Here is a 16,350-nt window from a genome sequence, read left to right as displayed (position 1 = left end):
AATTGGGTATTAATTTCTTCTGTCTTGTCCCCAGTTAAAACTCCTCTCTCCCTTACAACGCCGGACATTCAACTTGTTAACTCCTCCCCCTTTTTCTATCCAGATCATTTACAGCGTTATTTACAACTCAATGCCGGACCATTTAATACATGAAGTATTAATTTCAACTGTCCCGTCCCCAGTCAAAACATACTTAACATTCTTCATTACAGAATCCCCCTGAAGCCTATATAGATATACCGGTGACAGGGGACTGATGGATGGTTTAAGGGGTTTTATTAGAGTCTGTCTGTAGTTACCTGGCCTCCTACAGAGATAAAAGAAGGGACCTGGTCAGGTGTTTTATTGTAGTCTTGGTGTAGTTTTAACTATCTATTGTATATTTATTATATATTTAACATCTTATTATAACTCAGTCGTCTCAATCATATCTCACTGTCAGAGGGAGAGAGAGAGGGGAGGGGAGAAAGAGAGGGGAGGGGAGAGGGAGAGAGAGAGAGAGGAGGAGCGAGACGGAGAGAGAAGGAAGGAGGGAGAGGAAGAGAGTCATCTCAATCATATCTCACTGCCGCAGGGAGAGAGAAGAGGTGAGACTGTCAGAGGGAGAGAGAGACGGAGAGCGAGAGAGAGAAGGAAGGAGGGAGAGGAAGAGAGCGAGAGAGGGGGAGAGTCATCTCAATCATATCTCACTGTCAGAGGGAGAGAGAGGAGGGGCGAGAGAGAGAGAGAGAGAGCAAGGAGAAATAGAGGAGGGGGGATACGGCGAAGGAGTTAGAGGAGGGAAAGAGAGAGAGAGAGGAAGAGACAGGAGAGAGAGAGAGTTTAACGTCCACTCGACACAAACTAGGTCATTTTGGGACGAACAGTAGGAAGGAAACCGGAGGACCCGGAGAAAACCCACGACGTTGGACAAGCAACCGAAACCACGCCACTTGACTCCATGACAGATCTAATGATACACCGCACATCGTGTTAACCATTCGGCCATCCAACCCCCCTTAGTTTACAAGAGAGAGAATGAAATGGGGTTTAACGTCCACTCGACACAAACTAGGTCATTTCGGGACTAACATATGGTTTAATTTTATTTCAATCATTCGCTTGCGCGTAGGGGTCTTTAGCAGTGGGAGGAAATCGGAGGACCCGGAGAAAACCGACGAGGTTGATAGAGACAGGAAGAGAGTAAGGAAGAGGGGGAAAGAGAGAGAGAGAGTCATCTCGATCATTTCTCACACTGACGGTCACAGGTTCGGTGAGCAAGGCGCTGACGACTCACTAACTAGGAAGTCCCAGGCTCGATCCCGGGGGTGGTCGTAAAGTTTCCTGGGACTATTCGGTGTGGTTTCCCCTTGTCTGTTGCGCAGGACTGTGAGCCGGGCATTGAAAAGGGCCTCGTTGCTCGGATTGGACCAAAAATGTACTCATTGGCGTGCACGTAAAACAACAGGAATTCGATATAAGAGTAGGCCGCAGCGCTGCTTTCAGGGTAAAAATGTCCCCATAGCATACTGCATGGTGTATGTTCGTCTTCATTATCCCGGTTTGAGCAGAACAGTGGAACGTTCAAAATAATTTCAATTCATTTCATGCTGTTCGACGACTGCGATGAATAATTAAATTAAATATTTTCTTTCTGACTTGTCTTTCCAAATAATTGAAGGTGTTTTTCCAATAGGCCTAACCATACAGTCATTTTAATTTGAAAAGGGCGGTGATGCTGTTGTGCGAAATTACAATAGAAGACTATAATTTGTAAATTGACGGAGGGTTGAAAGTATGTATTTAACCGGGCAAACGCCATTGACTGTATTTATCTTTCTCATGGCGAGAAGTTTGTATTTTGTCTGTGAGAAGAAAATTATTTCTACTCGAAATATAAAATATACAGTTTTAACATGTAGGTGTAATTACCTGTATGTAAAATACAATACTTTACCTGTGTATTTACACGGACACGTCAGGTAGTCATAGTATACTGATAAATTGACCAGGGGTCAGACAGGGGTCAAGGGATATGTGTAAAATATAGACAATATTGCACGTTTATTTAAAGCTATATACATGGTGTTGTATAGTCACGATTTGTCTATATTCTATATATAAATATATATTGTTTACTTTTGATGGGATTAACGGGAACACAATATATCTTCTGTTGTTGGCTGAATAAACTAACTTTTCTCTAATCCCCAACAAATCTGAGATTACAGACTTAGATAATCCTGTATATACAAAGATACACGAAACGACATTTTGTGTCCCCTCTATGACTCGCTGAGTAACACGTTGACTCGCTAATCCCTACGTTGGTCAAGAAAGTTCATCGGGATTTTTCCGGCGTGCTTCCCCCTTGTCAATGGTGCAGGAAAGAGAGCCAGTCGTTTGGATGGGACGAAAACCCGAAGTCCCGTGTACACATTGACATACACGTAAATGATCCCTTGGCAGTTGGATTTGATATAAGAGTAGGTCGTAGCGCAGCTGTCCGGGCACAATTTCCCTCATAGCATACTGTATGGCGTATGCCCGTCTTTATTAGCCCAGTCGGAGCAGAACAGTTGGAGGTTAAACCCCATTTCATTTCATTTTGAATCGTCTCACCAGATTTCTTAGACGCTTACAGCTGGCCTTCAGATAAAATTCAATAGAATATCTTGTCGTATTTGTGCCATGAAATGCACTGGACTAGGGTTTAATGTCCTACTTGTTTGGGTCAACCGGACTGATAAAGAGAGGGTGGGGGAAAGATGGGGTTTAACTTGCACTCGACACAAACGAGGTCATTTTGGGACTAACATATGGTTCAATTTTATTTCAATAATTTGCTTGCACATAGGGGTCTTTAGAAGTGGTCGGAAACCGGAGGACCAGGAGTAAAACGCACGAGGTTGGACAGGCGACCATACTCCTTGTCACATACAATCGGAGAATCGAAACCACGCAAGTTGACTCAATGACAGACTTTATGATACAGCGCGCATGTGCTAACCATCAGCCACCCCCCCCCCCCCCCACCGGACTGATAAAGACGGACACACACCATGTAGCGGAGTTTCCACCAATTGTCAAGGGTTGTGCTTACGTGCACGCCAATGAGTACACGGGTGGAACTCCTTTTTGTCTCGTACGAAAGACTACATTCATCTCCTTGCCAGAACCGTCCTGCATCACAGACAACGGCGAACCGGGATAGAAAAATTCAAATAGCCAGCGCCATACCCATAGAGCCTCCGTGCCCCCCGCCCCCCATTGGTTGACTTGATTTTGTTTTTGTTCTTATGTAATAGCTTACAGTGTGTATAGTGTCCATGTGTTTGTTACTGTCGCGTTATTCTTCTTAATACTACGGCATTTTGCCCAGGCAGTACCCACTAACCCAAATCCTTTGTCTATCAAGTGGCTTCATCACTGCATACGAAACCAGGAGATTCTAGTACTTAACCGCTCGACCAGCACTCCCTCCCCCCTCCCTCAACCCCAACCCCAACCCCATGTCCTTAGACTAATAAAGTATAATCATTATACTGACCTCATTGACCTCTCCTCTTTTTAAGAACTAAACTGCTATCAATGTTTGTACTGATATGTTCTGTAAATGTGTGATATTATTGATTCGGTCATCCATCTTTATTTCAATGCACGTGCATGTTGATATATCAACACTAGTATTATGTTTACCTATACAGCTAGTATATAAAGAACGTGAACAGCACGTGTAAAATACATCTATATGATGGAATTCCAGGTAAAGGTACCATATATTAATCTTAATCTATTTTGAATCACCATTTTCAAGTTTTTTTTATCAAATGGTGCGGTTCAAAAAAACATTGAAACATCTTTACAAATATCTGTGGTTTTCTTTATCCGTTCTTGTTCTCCATGGGTTCATGTATTTTTTTACTATGATTTATAGCTGATTATATTTACAGATATGCACGTGAAGATGGATGTCTTTCAGGTATGGATACCAAGTTCATGAAATGATTTTATTCAAAATATCATGGGTTCACGGTGGCTAAGTGGGTAAGACGCTGGCTCGCTAGTCTGGAGTTCGGGTGTTCGATCCCTGCATTGGCCGAGAAAGTTCATCCAGATTTTCCGGCATGGTTCCCCCTTGTCAGTGATGCAGAACGGAGGGCCCGACAAGAAAAGCTGTCTAGTCGTTCGGATGGGACGAAAAACCGAGGTCCCGTGTACACATTGGCGTGCCACGTAAAAGATCCCTTGACAGTTGGAATTCGATATAAGAGAAGGTCGTAGTGCCGCTGTCTGGGCAAAATTTCCCTCATAGCACACTGTATGGCGTATGCCCATCTTCATTAGCCCAGTTCGGAGCAGAATAGTAGGACGTTAAACCCCATTTCATTTCATTTCAGTTCTCTGTGTTCAGAATGTGACAAAGCTGTGATAAATCGGATATAGCCCGAAATATGCCTGTAACGACCAGCAGCTCTAAACATCATAGCGATTCACAAAATGAAATGAAATGAAATGGAGTTTAACGTTCTACTGTTCTGCTCCTAACCTGGGCTAATGAAGACGGGCATACGCCATACAGTGTGCTATGAGGGAAATTTTGCCCAGACAGCGGCACTACGGCCTACTCTTATATCGAATTCCAACTGCCAAGGGATCTTTTACGTGCACGCCAATGTGTACACGGGACCTCGGTTTTTCGTCCCATCCGAACGACTAGACAGCTTTCCTTGTCAGCCCCTCCGTCCTGCATCACTGACAAGGGAGAACCAACGATTCACAAAATAAAGAGAGGGAGAAATGGAGTTTAACGTCCACTCGACACAAACTAGGTCATTTCGGGACTAACATATGGTTTAATTTTATTTACATAATTCGCTTGCGCGTACGGGTCTTTAGCGTTGGGAGGAAACCGGAGGACCCGAAGAAAACCCACGAGGTTGGACAGGCGACCCTACTCCTTGCCACGTACAACCGGGGATTCAAAAAAACCACGCCAGTCGACTCAATGACAGACTTTATGATACAGCGCGAGCACGCTAACCATTCGGCCATCCAACACCCCGCAAATCTTAGCATTATATAAGCTCTTACAAATTATGAACACCTTTTGATAACAAAGAAAAACCAGGAAACCACCCCAACTACAGAAAACCACTTGAAAGTCTAGACAAACAGACATACAAGGACACATGTTGACTACTGATCAAAGATGTCTAACATAGATTCCTTTCTACATTTCTTTTATTTCGAATAGTTCAAACTCTAACAAATGTCGAATGTTTCTTTTATAAAATCTTAGAAATCAAAGTGAAATCTCGCAATGCACAGAAAGAAGTCACGTTTCCGGTCACGTTTGAAACCAGAACACTTTTAATTCTTATAGGTACCGTCTATATCCTGTAGTTCCAACTAAGTGATCCATTGAAAGTTCATCTTTACTGCCAACTGTTTCAACGATTTGCGAGGTGTTGGATGGCCGAATGGTTAGCACGTGTGCGCTGTATCATAAGGCCTGTCATTGAGTCAACTGGCGGGGTTTCGAATCCCCGGTTGTACGTGACAAGGAGTAGGGTCGCCTGTCCAACCTCGTAGGTTTTCTCCGGGTACTCCGGTTTCCACCAACAGCTAAAGACCCCTACACGCAACAGAATTATTGAAATAAAATTAAACCATAATTATGTTAGTCCCGAAATGACCTAGTTTGTGTCGAGTGGACGTTAAACCCCACCTCTCTCTCTCTCTCAACGATTTGCATGTTCACAAAAAAGGTTTTGCTTTAGTTCTATAAAAATCAAACGAGATGGTGTTTAACGTCCCACTTTTCTGCATCAACCGGGTTAATGAGACGTGAAATGAAATGAAATGGGTTTTAACGTCCCACTAATCTTCTCCGGCTGGGCTAATGAACACAGGCATACATGTACGCCATACAGTATGCTATGAAGGAAATCTTGCCCGGGCAGCGGCACTATGGTCCACACTTATTTCGAATTTCAACTACCAATGGTTAGCGCGCCTCGGCGTCTTATTCACTGAGCCACCGTGGCTCCCGGTTAATGGGACGAGTATTCGTCTGCCAGGGGATCTTTAACGTACAGCCATTGGTATACATGAGACCTTGAGATGACAAAGAAAGTGTGATTAGTCGTTCGGATGGAACGTAAATCCTACCCACACGTGCACACATTAGAACCCGTGGGAGTTGCAGATCGAATAAGGGTAGGCGGAAACGCCACTGCGCGGGCGAAATCAACCATCGCATTAGATACGTAAGAATAGCAAAACATGACCGAGACGGTAAATCCCCTTTTGTCCACAATGACTGTTTTAATTTATAACGCACACAGACTGTTTTGGTGGTTTAATTCATAGCACACATAGATTGTTGGGGCTGTTTTAATTCATAGCGTACGTCATGTTCCTGAAGCAACGACTGCGAGTTTTACAACATCTGGATAAGATGTACGTAGTTAAAGCGAGATCAAGCCTTCTATTAAAGATGAACGTACGCCTACTGGTTTTACATTATCGCAAACACAAAATGTTTTGTTTTGGTGTTTTAATTTATCCCGCACACCGGCTGTTTTGTTTGGGACGTTTTAATTTATCGCGCACACCGACTGTTTTGTTTGGTTGTTTTAATTGATCGCACACACAGAATGTTTTGTGCATTTCAACTGCTTTCTGTGGTGTTATTTTTATGTGTAGAAATCAGCAGGTGCGTTGGTAATTTAACATGCTAATCACCGCCCTCTCAATATCTATCTATACATCATGAGTAAAAATAAACAGAAGTATTTTTATTAATAACGACTATATTTATTGTTGTATTTCAATATCTTGTTGACATCTATCACCTGAAACAGCACAGTTTATCTCTTAATAAAACATATATATCCATTTACTGGAAAAAAACTACAGATTGATCTAGACTACATTATAGTCTCTATCGTCATATTTACAGACTAACAGAAAGTGAAATGAAATGAAATGGGGTTCAACGTACTACTGTTTTGCTCCTAAACTGGGCTATGAGGGAAATTTTGCTACGGCCTACTCTTATATCGAATTCCAACTGCCAATTTGTACACGGGACCTCGGTTTTTCGTCCCATCCGATGACTAGACAACTGTTCTTGTCAGGCCCTCCGTCCTGCATCACTGACAATGGGAAACAACGCCGGAAAACAGACTAACAGACTGGGAAATGCAGTTTTACTTTACGTCTTATTGTCCTGTGCTAACCGGGGCTGGATATACGCCATGTGCAGTGTGCTATGAGGTTCATTTCCACCGGGCAGCGACGCTTCCGTCTACTCTTCGTCGAATTCTAATAGCCACGGATTCTTTGACGTGCACGCCAATGTGTACACGCGAACGGCTAAATACCGTTTCTTGCCAGGCCTTCCGTTCTGCACGACCGACAAGGGGTTACCACGTTGGGAAATCTCAAGGAGCGTTCTCGACCAATACCTCGATCGAACCAGGAAATTCTTAGTGAGCCAGCGTCTTATACACTGTGCCTCCGTGGGTCCAACATTACAATGCAGGGAATCTGCAAAGTGTTGAGATATTGATGTTTACGTGAACAAAGCCCCTGTTTTACCCCCCCCCCCTCCCCATCCCCCCCCTCTCTCTCTCTCTCTCTCCACCGGTATCGACTTTCTAGGAGAAAGGTTGAGACGACTAGGAAATAACCAATCTAACTCCCCTCTCTCTCTGTCTATCTCGGGGGGGGGGGGGGGGGGGTTGTATCATAAGGTCTGTCATTGAGTCAACTGGCGTGGTTTCGATTCCCTGCTTGTACGTGACAAGGCTTAGGGTCGCCTGTCCAACTTCGTCGGTTTTCTCTCGGTCCTCCGGTTTCCTTCCGCTGCTAAAGACCCCTACGCGCAAGCGAATTAGTGAAATAAAATTAAAGCATATGTTAGTCTCGAATTGACCTAGTTTGTGTCGAGTGGACGTTAAGCACCATTTCTCTCTCTCTCTCTCTCCCTATCCCCCTCTCTCTCTCCCTCTCTCTCTCTCTCTCTCTCTCCCCCTCTCTCTCTATCCCCTCTCTCTCTCTCTCCCTATCCCCTCTCTCTCGCCCTCTCTCTCTCTCTCGCCCTCTCTCTCTCTCCCTATCCCCCTCTCTCTCTCCCTCTCTCTCTCCCTATCCCCCTCTCTCTCTCCCTCTCTCTCTCTCGCCCTCTCTCTCTCTCCCTATCCCCCTCTCTCTCTCCCTCTCTCTCCCTATCCCCTCTCTCTCTCCCTCTCTCCCTCTCTCTCTCTGTCTCTCTCTTGATTTACATGGATGATATCCGTTTTCAAACATCGCAGTCATAAATTCCAAAGGGACATAATGAAGATTTAGCCTAAGATACATATAAAAAGAAACAATGGCCTAATCTCACGTCCAGGTAATATTTACAGCTTAAATCACTATATCAAATAGTTTATCTTTTCCCATTAAAACTGCAATAAATCTGAGTATTCTTTGTTTTAGATGACATTTATTTATCTGTGATCCCCCATTAGGTTTTCTCACCGTATTGAATTCTCTGACACAAGTCCATAGACGACATATTGTCTACCGTGACAGACGTCATTAGGCGCCATTTTAAATCCCATAATTCTATGTTTGGAGGCGGTCAGTATTAAGTGTGGTCAGTAAAATCTAACGAGTAAGAGGTCAGTATCTCGATGGACGATCTCAAGCTGCCCAATTCTATGTAATTTATCAACTGGCGTGGTTTCAATTCCCTGGTTGTACGGGACAAGGAGTAGGGTCACCTGTCTAACCTCGTGGGTTTTCTCCGGGTCCTCCAATTTCCTCCAACTGCCAAAGACCTCTACGCGCAAGCGACATATTGAAATAAAATTGAACCATGTGTTAGTCCCGAAAGGACCTAGTTTGTGTCGAGTGGACGTTACCCCCTCTCTCTCTCTCTCTCTCTCTGTGGAATTTATGTATTTGAAGACAAATTAACGTCTTACTGTTCTGCTCCGAGTGGGCTAATGAAGATGGGCCATACAGTGTCCTATGAGGGGGAATTTTGCTCGGACAGCGGCGTTACAACCTACTCGTATATCCAATCCCAACTGCCAAGGTATCTTTTACGTGCAAGCCAATGTGTACACGGGTCCTCGGTTTTTCGTCCCATCCGAATGACTAGACAGCTGTCCTTGTCAGGTCCTCCGTCCTGCAAAACCGGGGTATTTTGTGTGAGCTGGTAGCGGCCACGATGGTTCACTAACCGTTGGTACCACACCGGTGTTGACCGAGAACGTTCCTGGGCAATTTTCAGTCCGGATGACGCTGTTTCATTGGCTCGTCTGACGACAGTAAGATGGGGAGTGGCATGAAGGTGGAAGGAGGGTGGTCTTCAATTCTCCTCGACCTTCCACCAAATACGTCTATGCTGGAAAGGTGGATGGTGCTAATAAGGACGACCTGAAATGAAATGAAAGGAAATAGGGTTTAACGCCTGGGATAATTACATTAAGACGAGTATACGCTATGCAGTATGCTATAAGGGGAATTTCGCCCGAACAGCGGCGCTACGGCTTGTGTTATTTGAAATCACAACTGTGAAGCGAGCCAACGGCTTACTCACTGAGCCAGGATGATCGCTCACGTCCCCGAGCACACGGTTGTCCAGTCTCACTGCTGATAAAGAATCAGTGGTACTAAAGCCGACCTCACATTATGAGATTTTTGCTCAGATGCGGTGCTTTAGCGTATCGTAAAGTTTTGAACACGTCTCATGGCTGATCCTATAGACTATCGTAACATATCTTGATTTATCGCAGTGTGTGGGAAGCAATAGCAACCTATCGCAATAACATTTTAATCTGGATAGTTGCTCTATATTGGGACACGGGTAGGTTTTTACGCCTAAATTGAAGAGCGGTGGGTTGTTGTTATACAGTCAATCCAGTTATAATGTGCAGGGGCCGTTAACTTTTAACGACTCGTTAACATGGAGTTAACGTGTCGTTATCTTGAACGGAGAGAAAGGCTGTTGCTGGAAGCCGCGTTAAATTATACATGTCGTTACCTTTCCGTTATATTTAACGGGGGTGTTGGGCTCCGTTATCTGTTTAACAATGGAATATGTCGGCTGTCAGTCTTAGTATACCCTTAACAAAAAGTCATAGTAATTTTCTATAGAACATTCTAGAGGGTTGGGCGATGATGGGCTATTCCATTTTCTATTGGATGACATTCTATAGTATTCTACAGAATTTTGGGAAAATAATGGCCCCAAATATTCTACAAGAACAAACAGTATTCTCTCGGATTAAATTCAATCAGTCCGTTAGCTAACAGATAACGAAGTTGACTTTCCAGCAACAGAAATTTAACGGACCATTAACAAACGACATGTTAACAAGATAACGGATCGTTAAAATAACTTAGTTTTGAGCAACTGGCCCCATGTGTACAAGTTTACGATTGGCTGCCGTCTATAGAGCGATTAGCTAAGATATACAGAATGTCTGTCGTATCGCAGGGAAAATTGAAGGCTTAATAAGCGTAGTCATACCACTCTTCACCATCTTGTTTTATAAAGTCAATACAAAAGAATCGTAGATATCTGGTTTGCTGTCACAGCCAACCCGTCATAATCGCACGGAACATTGTAGTGTGTGGGGACGGCTTAAGACGTGTAGTCGTAACCCCTCATTACCATCATGTTTTTAAAAATGAATACAAAATCATTTCTCTATATAAATATATCATAATAAACAATTATTCTACATCAAATAAAAGAAAAACAATGAATAAATTTAACAAGTAGGACATAAAAAGTAAGATATTTTATCAAACCAATCTGTCAATCACTCATTACCTGTCAATCATTTCAACATACCTGGCGGCATTCTTTCATCTTTTTTTTAACAGGTGTAAAATAATTTGAATAACTATAACATATTATAGGTTAAAGGGAGGTCATTGACTTATTTTGTGATTTTTTTAAAACAAAGGGAAGGTTATTGACTAATGAGATGATTTTGTAAAACGGAAAGACCGATCGTGATGAAATGTAACTCGTGAGCCTTACATGATTAACGGGGGAGCCACGGTGGCTGGGTGAGTAGGACAGGACGGTGGCTCGCTTACCTGGCTCGGTGGCTCGCTTACCTGGCTCGGTGGCTCGCTTACCTGGGGGTCCACGGTGGCTGAATGAGTAGGACGCTGGCTCGCTAATCTGGAGGTAGGGTGTTCTATCCCTACGTTGGCCGAGAAAGTTCATCGGGATTTTCCGGTGTGCCCCCCCCCCACCCTTGTCAATGATGTAGGACGGAGGGCCTGGCAAGGGACAACGTATAGTCGTTCGGATGGGACTTAAAACCGAGGTGTGTATACATTGGTGTGCACGTAAAAGATCCCTTGGCAGTTGGAATTCGATATAAGAGTAGGCCGTAGCGCCGCTGTCCGGGCAAAATTTCCCTCATAGCACGCTGTATGACGTATGCCCATCTTCATTAGCCCAGCATAGGAGCAGAACAGTAGGACGTTAAACTCGGAATTATTGAAATAAAATTAAACTATATGTTAGTCCCGAAATGACCTAGTTTGTGTCGAGTGAACGTTAAATCCTCCCCCCCCCCCTCTCTCTTTCTCTCTCTCTCTCTTTCTCTAAGAGCTATAAATAGTATATGGAGAACAAAAAAAGATAAGAAAATTAAAAGGCGAAAACCAGAGATATTTGTAAAGATGTTTCAGTGTTTTTTTTAACCGCACCATTTGATAAAAACTTGAAAATGGTGATTTAAAATAGATTAAGATAAATATATTGTACCTTTACCTGGAATTCCATGATGTAGATGTATTTTACACGTGCTGTTTACGTTCTTTATATACTAGCTATACAGGTAAATATAATACTAGTGTTGATATATCAACATGCACGTGCATTGAAATAAAGATGGATGACCCAATCAATAATATCACACCTTTACAGAAAATATTAGTACAAAAATTGATAAAACGGAATTAGACGAGAGGTCACTAAGTTGTAAATTGATTACCTTTTAGGTCGTGATCTCAAAATGTCCCAGATGAGGAAGTTTCGGAATAATTTCATTAAACATGCAAGAGCTACATCTGCCTTTTGCTGGCCCTGAGTTCACAAAACATTCTCAGACTTAAAGGAGCTAAATCGCTAACATTTGGGACCTAGAAATTGACAAACGTGCGTCGCAACGCATATAATACTGTAATATGAATGTATATAAACTGATTTACATTCAATGGTTTTCGTTTTTACTCCAATTTCAAAGCATCTATGTTCGGCGAAATAAGCCAGCAGTCTCAAGCGAGTGCAAATTTCTAGCGTCTGGTTATTCCAGTCTACATACGCCGTTTGATTTGGTGCAATGTGTCTAGCCTCGTCCCTCGAGTCTCTTGATACAACTGGGGCTGAAGCGCATTATGGTACACGATTCGTGTACCAATGGTAAAATGTTTATTTTGTCTTAAATATTGGATATCAAAAGTCCATCTTTTTCAGGTAAGATCACAACATGAATGTTGATTTAATTTGACAAATAAATCGTGTTTTCAATGTTGAAGATTTTGGATGATATTGAGTTAGAGACTTAGCTACTTTAAGATAAGAATTTACTAAAAATTGTTTACCTTATTTTAACTAAAAGATAGCCGTTTATAAAAGTTTTGTTGTTTTAATGCATCAAATACATCAATAAGAAACTATCTGCAAAGTTTCGTGTTTCTGGAACAAGGATATTTCTTATAAACAGTGATTGAAAGTTGAGTAAATTCTTAACTTAAGTCTGAAAATGGTTTGTGAACTCAGGGCCAGGTGTTTACACGGATCAATTATCTCAGCCTGATAATGTTTTGTGCACTTGGGGCCTGGTCTTCTTTTAAGGTCTGAAATGTTATTTAAATTATTAATTAGACATTCATTAACGTAAAAAGACCACAATCAATTCTCGACACCATCGGATGGGTACGATATTTAGTAGATTTCAATACGTTTTGTGGTTAATGAAATAACCGTAAAATGGATAATCGAGACTTTGTTTATTATCGTAACAGAAATGAAATGAAATGGGGTTTAACGTCCTACTGTTCTGCTCCTAACCTGGGCTTATGAAGACGGGCATACGCCATACAGTGTGCTATGAGGGAAATTTTGCCCGGACAGCGGCACTACGGCCTACTCTTATATCGAATTCTAACTGTCAAGGGATCTTTTACGTGCACGCCAATGTGTACACGGGACCTCAGTTTTTCGTCTCATCCGAACGACTAGACAGCTATCCTTGTCGATCCCTCTGTCATGCCTCACTGACAAGGGGGGACCACGCCGGAAAATGTGGATGAACTTTTTCGGCCAATACAGGGATCGAACACTCGACCTCCAGACTAGCGAGCCAGCGTCTTACCCACTTAGCCACGTGATCCCCCTATTATCGTAACACGTTAGTAATGACAATCGGGGCTAGGCTACTAATATCTAGGCTCAAAGTGAAGTAATTTGACTGACATTTTCAGCATATTCTCTTTTCGATATCGATTTTTCAACTATTATAGCGAAACATGTCAACTCTTTATGTAATATTACCGCTTTAATTACTACTTGATTACGGGTTACTGTCCTGGGAGGTACGGTGGCTCAGTGAGCGAGGTGCTTGCTCATTACTTAATCAGGATTTCCCGGGTCCGGGTGTTGGATGAGAATGTTTCTAGGGATCTTCCAACTTGTCTTACCCATATCAGTGGTGCAGGAAGAAGGGCCCGGTTTGTCGTTCGGGATGGTCGTGCACGTTAAAGAACCCATGACAGTTAGAATTTGTCAAAAAGTAGGCGAAAATGACGATGTCCGGATAAAATATTCCTGATAACACATGGTGAAAGTTTTCAGTAACCTGATTGATGCAGAAAAGTAGGAGAGATAGAGAGAGAAATGGGGTTTAACGTCCACGCGACACAAACTAGGTCATTTCGGGACTAACACATGGTTTAATTTTATTTACATAATTCTCTTGTGCGTAGGGGTTTTTGGCAGTGGGAGGAAACCGTAGGACCCGGAGGTTGGACAGGCGACCCTTCTCCTTGTCACGTACAACCGGGGATTCGAAACCACGCCAGTTGACTCAATGACAGGCCTTATGATACAGCACGCACGTGCTAACCATTCGGCCATACAACATCGAGATCGAACTCGTTATATAGTGGTTAGTGAGCCATGGACTTACTTCTTCTACTTGTAAACTCGAGTGTCAACATAATTTCAGGGTTTGCAAGTAGACATTATTAACCACTTCCGACCACAAGACTTTTGGCATGAGATTTAAAGTGGGCGAGAACTAAGCACAGACATGTCGGCCATGTTGTATCGAATACCATTAGAGTTGTTGATTTGTGAATCTTGGCAGGATTTAAAACACGAAACGAATGAATAACAAAGCGAACAAAAGAAATAAACATTGCATTTTATCTGACATATTACAGCATAACCTAATACTCCTCTACTGGTTTCAACATCTATATATAGTAACATGTGCAGATTGCCGCCAGATGATGAACAGGGGCTTCTCATTGGCTATGTTTAGTCTATGCAATTGTAATTTAAATTCAAATATAAACGATCATGGATATGATTATAATTAAATTCAAGCGTATTGTATCTGACTCGCTGCAAAGATAAAAAATTCCGAGCTGAGGAATTCATTTATTTGTTCCGATCTGTTGTGTGTTTACCTTTTCAATTGCGGTTCCCACTTGCCACTGCCCGGGCAAAATTACCATGTTAGTTCCCGAAACAAACGACATTAGACCTCATTCATTTTAATATCTGCAGCTGTTCCCTCCTGCCATGGTACGGGCAACATCCCCCCTCGCATTAAGGTGTTAGGCACAAAATAAAAACCATTGGGCCATTCCATTTAAAAGAGTGTGATTTTAAACATAACGTGAACTGGTTCGGACAGAATGATGCCTTTTACCCATTTTATATAACCATTTACACTAAATAGGAAATATTTTTTTATCCAGATATACTTCAAACACCTGTATTCTTTTAATATTTCCAAAAAATGTTATAGAATTTAATTTGCAGAAGGAAGAAAGTTAATATTGTGAGCTAATTAACCCACACCGATGTGTGATCCTCCTGGTGTAGGCCTACCATTGAGAGCAAGTGAAAGATCTCCAGATGACTAAATCTATTTGTTAAAGGAGCTAAATCGCTAATATTTTGGACCTAAAAATTGACACAAATGGGTCGCAACACATATAATAATGTAATATGAATTTATATAAACTGTTTTACATTCAATCGTGTCCGTTTTACCGTGAATTGTCATCAGTTATGTTCGGCGAAATACGCCAGAAGTCTCAACCGCAAGTCAGTTTCTAGCGTTTGGTTATTCCAGTCAACACCGATATTATTTTTTGCGCGTGCCCTCGAAATAAGAACATGATATCACCGTTTGACATGACTTGTGGAATATGTCTAGTCTCATTCTTTGAGCACCTTGTTAGAAATGGCGCTGAAACGCTTTATGGTACACGATTCGTGTACCAATGGTAAAATGTTTATTTTGTCTTAAATATTGGATATCAGAAGCCCATCTTTTCCAGGTAAGATCACAACACCAATGCTGATTTAAATTGCAAAACAATTCGTGTTTTCAATGTCGAAGATTTTGGATGATATTGAATTACGGACTTGGCTACTTTAAGGCCAGCTCAATTTTTGTCAAGGTCCCTGAGATGTAAATAAGGTTAGGGCACGTGATTGTTGGCGAAATCGTAGGTTAGGGTTAGGGTAAGCATTTGGGCTAGGTCAATGGTTAGGGTTGGGATAAGCGCTAACCCTGTTTACATCTCGTGACCTATGACGAAAAATTGAGCTGGCCTTATCATTTAGTACTAACCTCTCCAGATAGTTGGAAATCCATATAAGAGTAGGCTAGGTCATAGCAAAATGTCGCTCACTGGACACGTCATTAGCCTGACTGGCGAAGAAAAATGAGATGTTAAACCTCCATTTCATTCCTATTCATTAAAATACAGTCAATGTTTATTGTGTCTCACTTTTCAATCGCCATTACTAATGACGTGTATGCTAATTATATATAATGACGTATCATTTACACTTTCTGTTCCTGGCGGTCTCTAGTCGTCAATCTCGAACAACAGGTGTTAAAACAAATCCGAACACCATATAACAATTTACTTGACATAAAAGCCTTTAAATTCGCCTTCCTTTCTTTTATTTTTAAACTTTATCTGAGAAATGGACATCTGTTTGATGTCTTGTTGATTTGTCAACGGAAACCTGTCATCATGTTTCCCGCCATTAGCAGGATGCGCCCATTATTAACAATCGGTAGTCCCTAACTT

Source organism: Patella vulgata, chromosome 2 (assembly GCF_932274485.2).
Source record: "Patella vulgata chromosome 2, xgPatVulg1.2, whole genome shotgun sequence".
Lineage (NCBI taxonomy): Eukaryota > Metazoa > Mollusca > Gastropoda > Patellidae > Patella > Patella vulgata.
The sequence above is the reverse complement of the archived record's forward strand: the minus strand, read 5'-3'. Positions refer to the sequence as shown.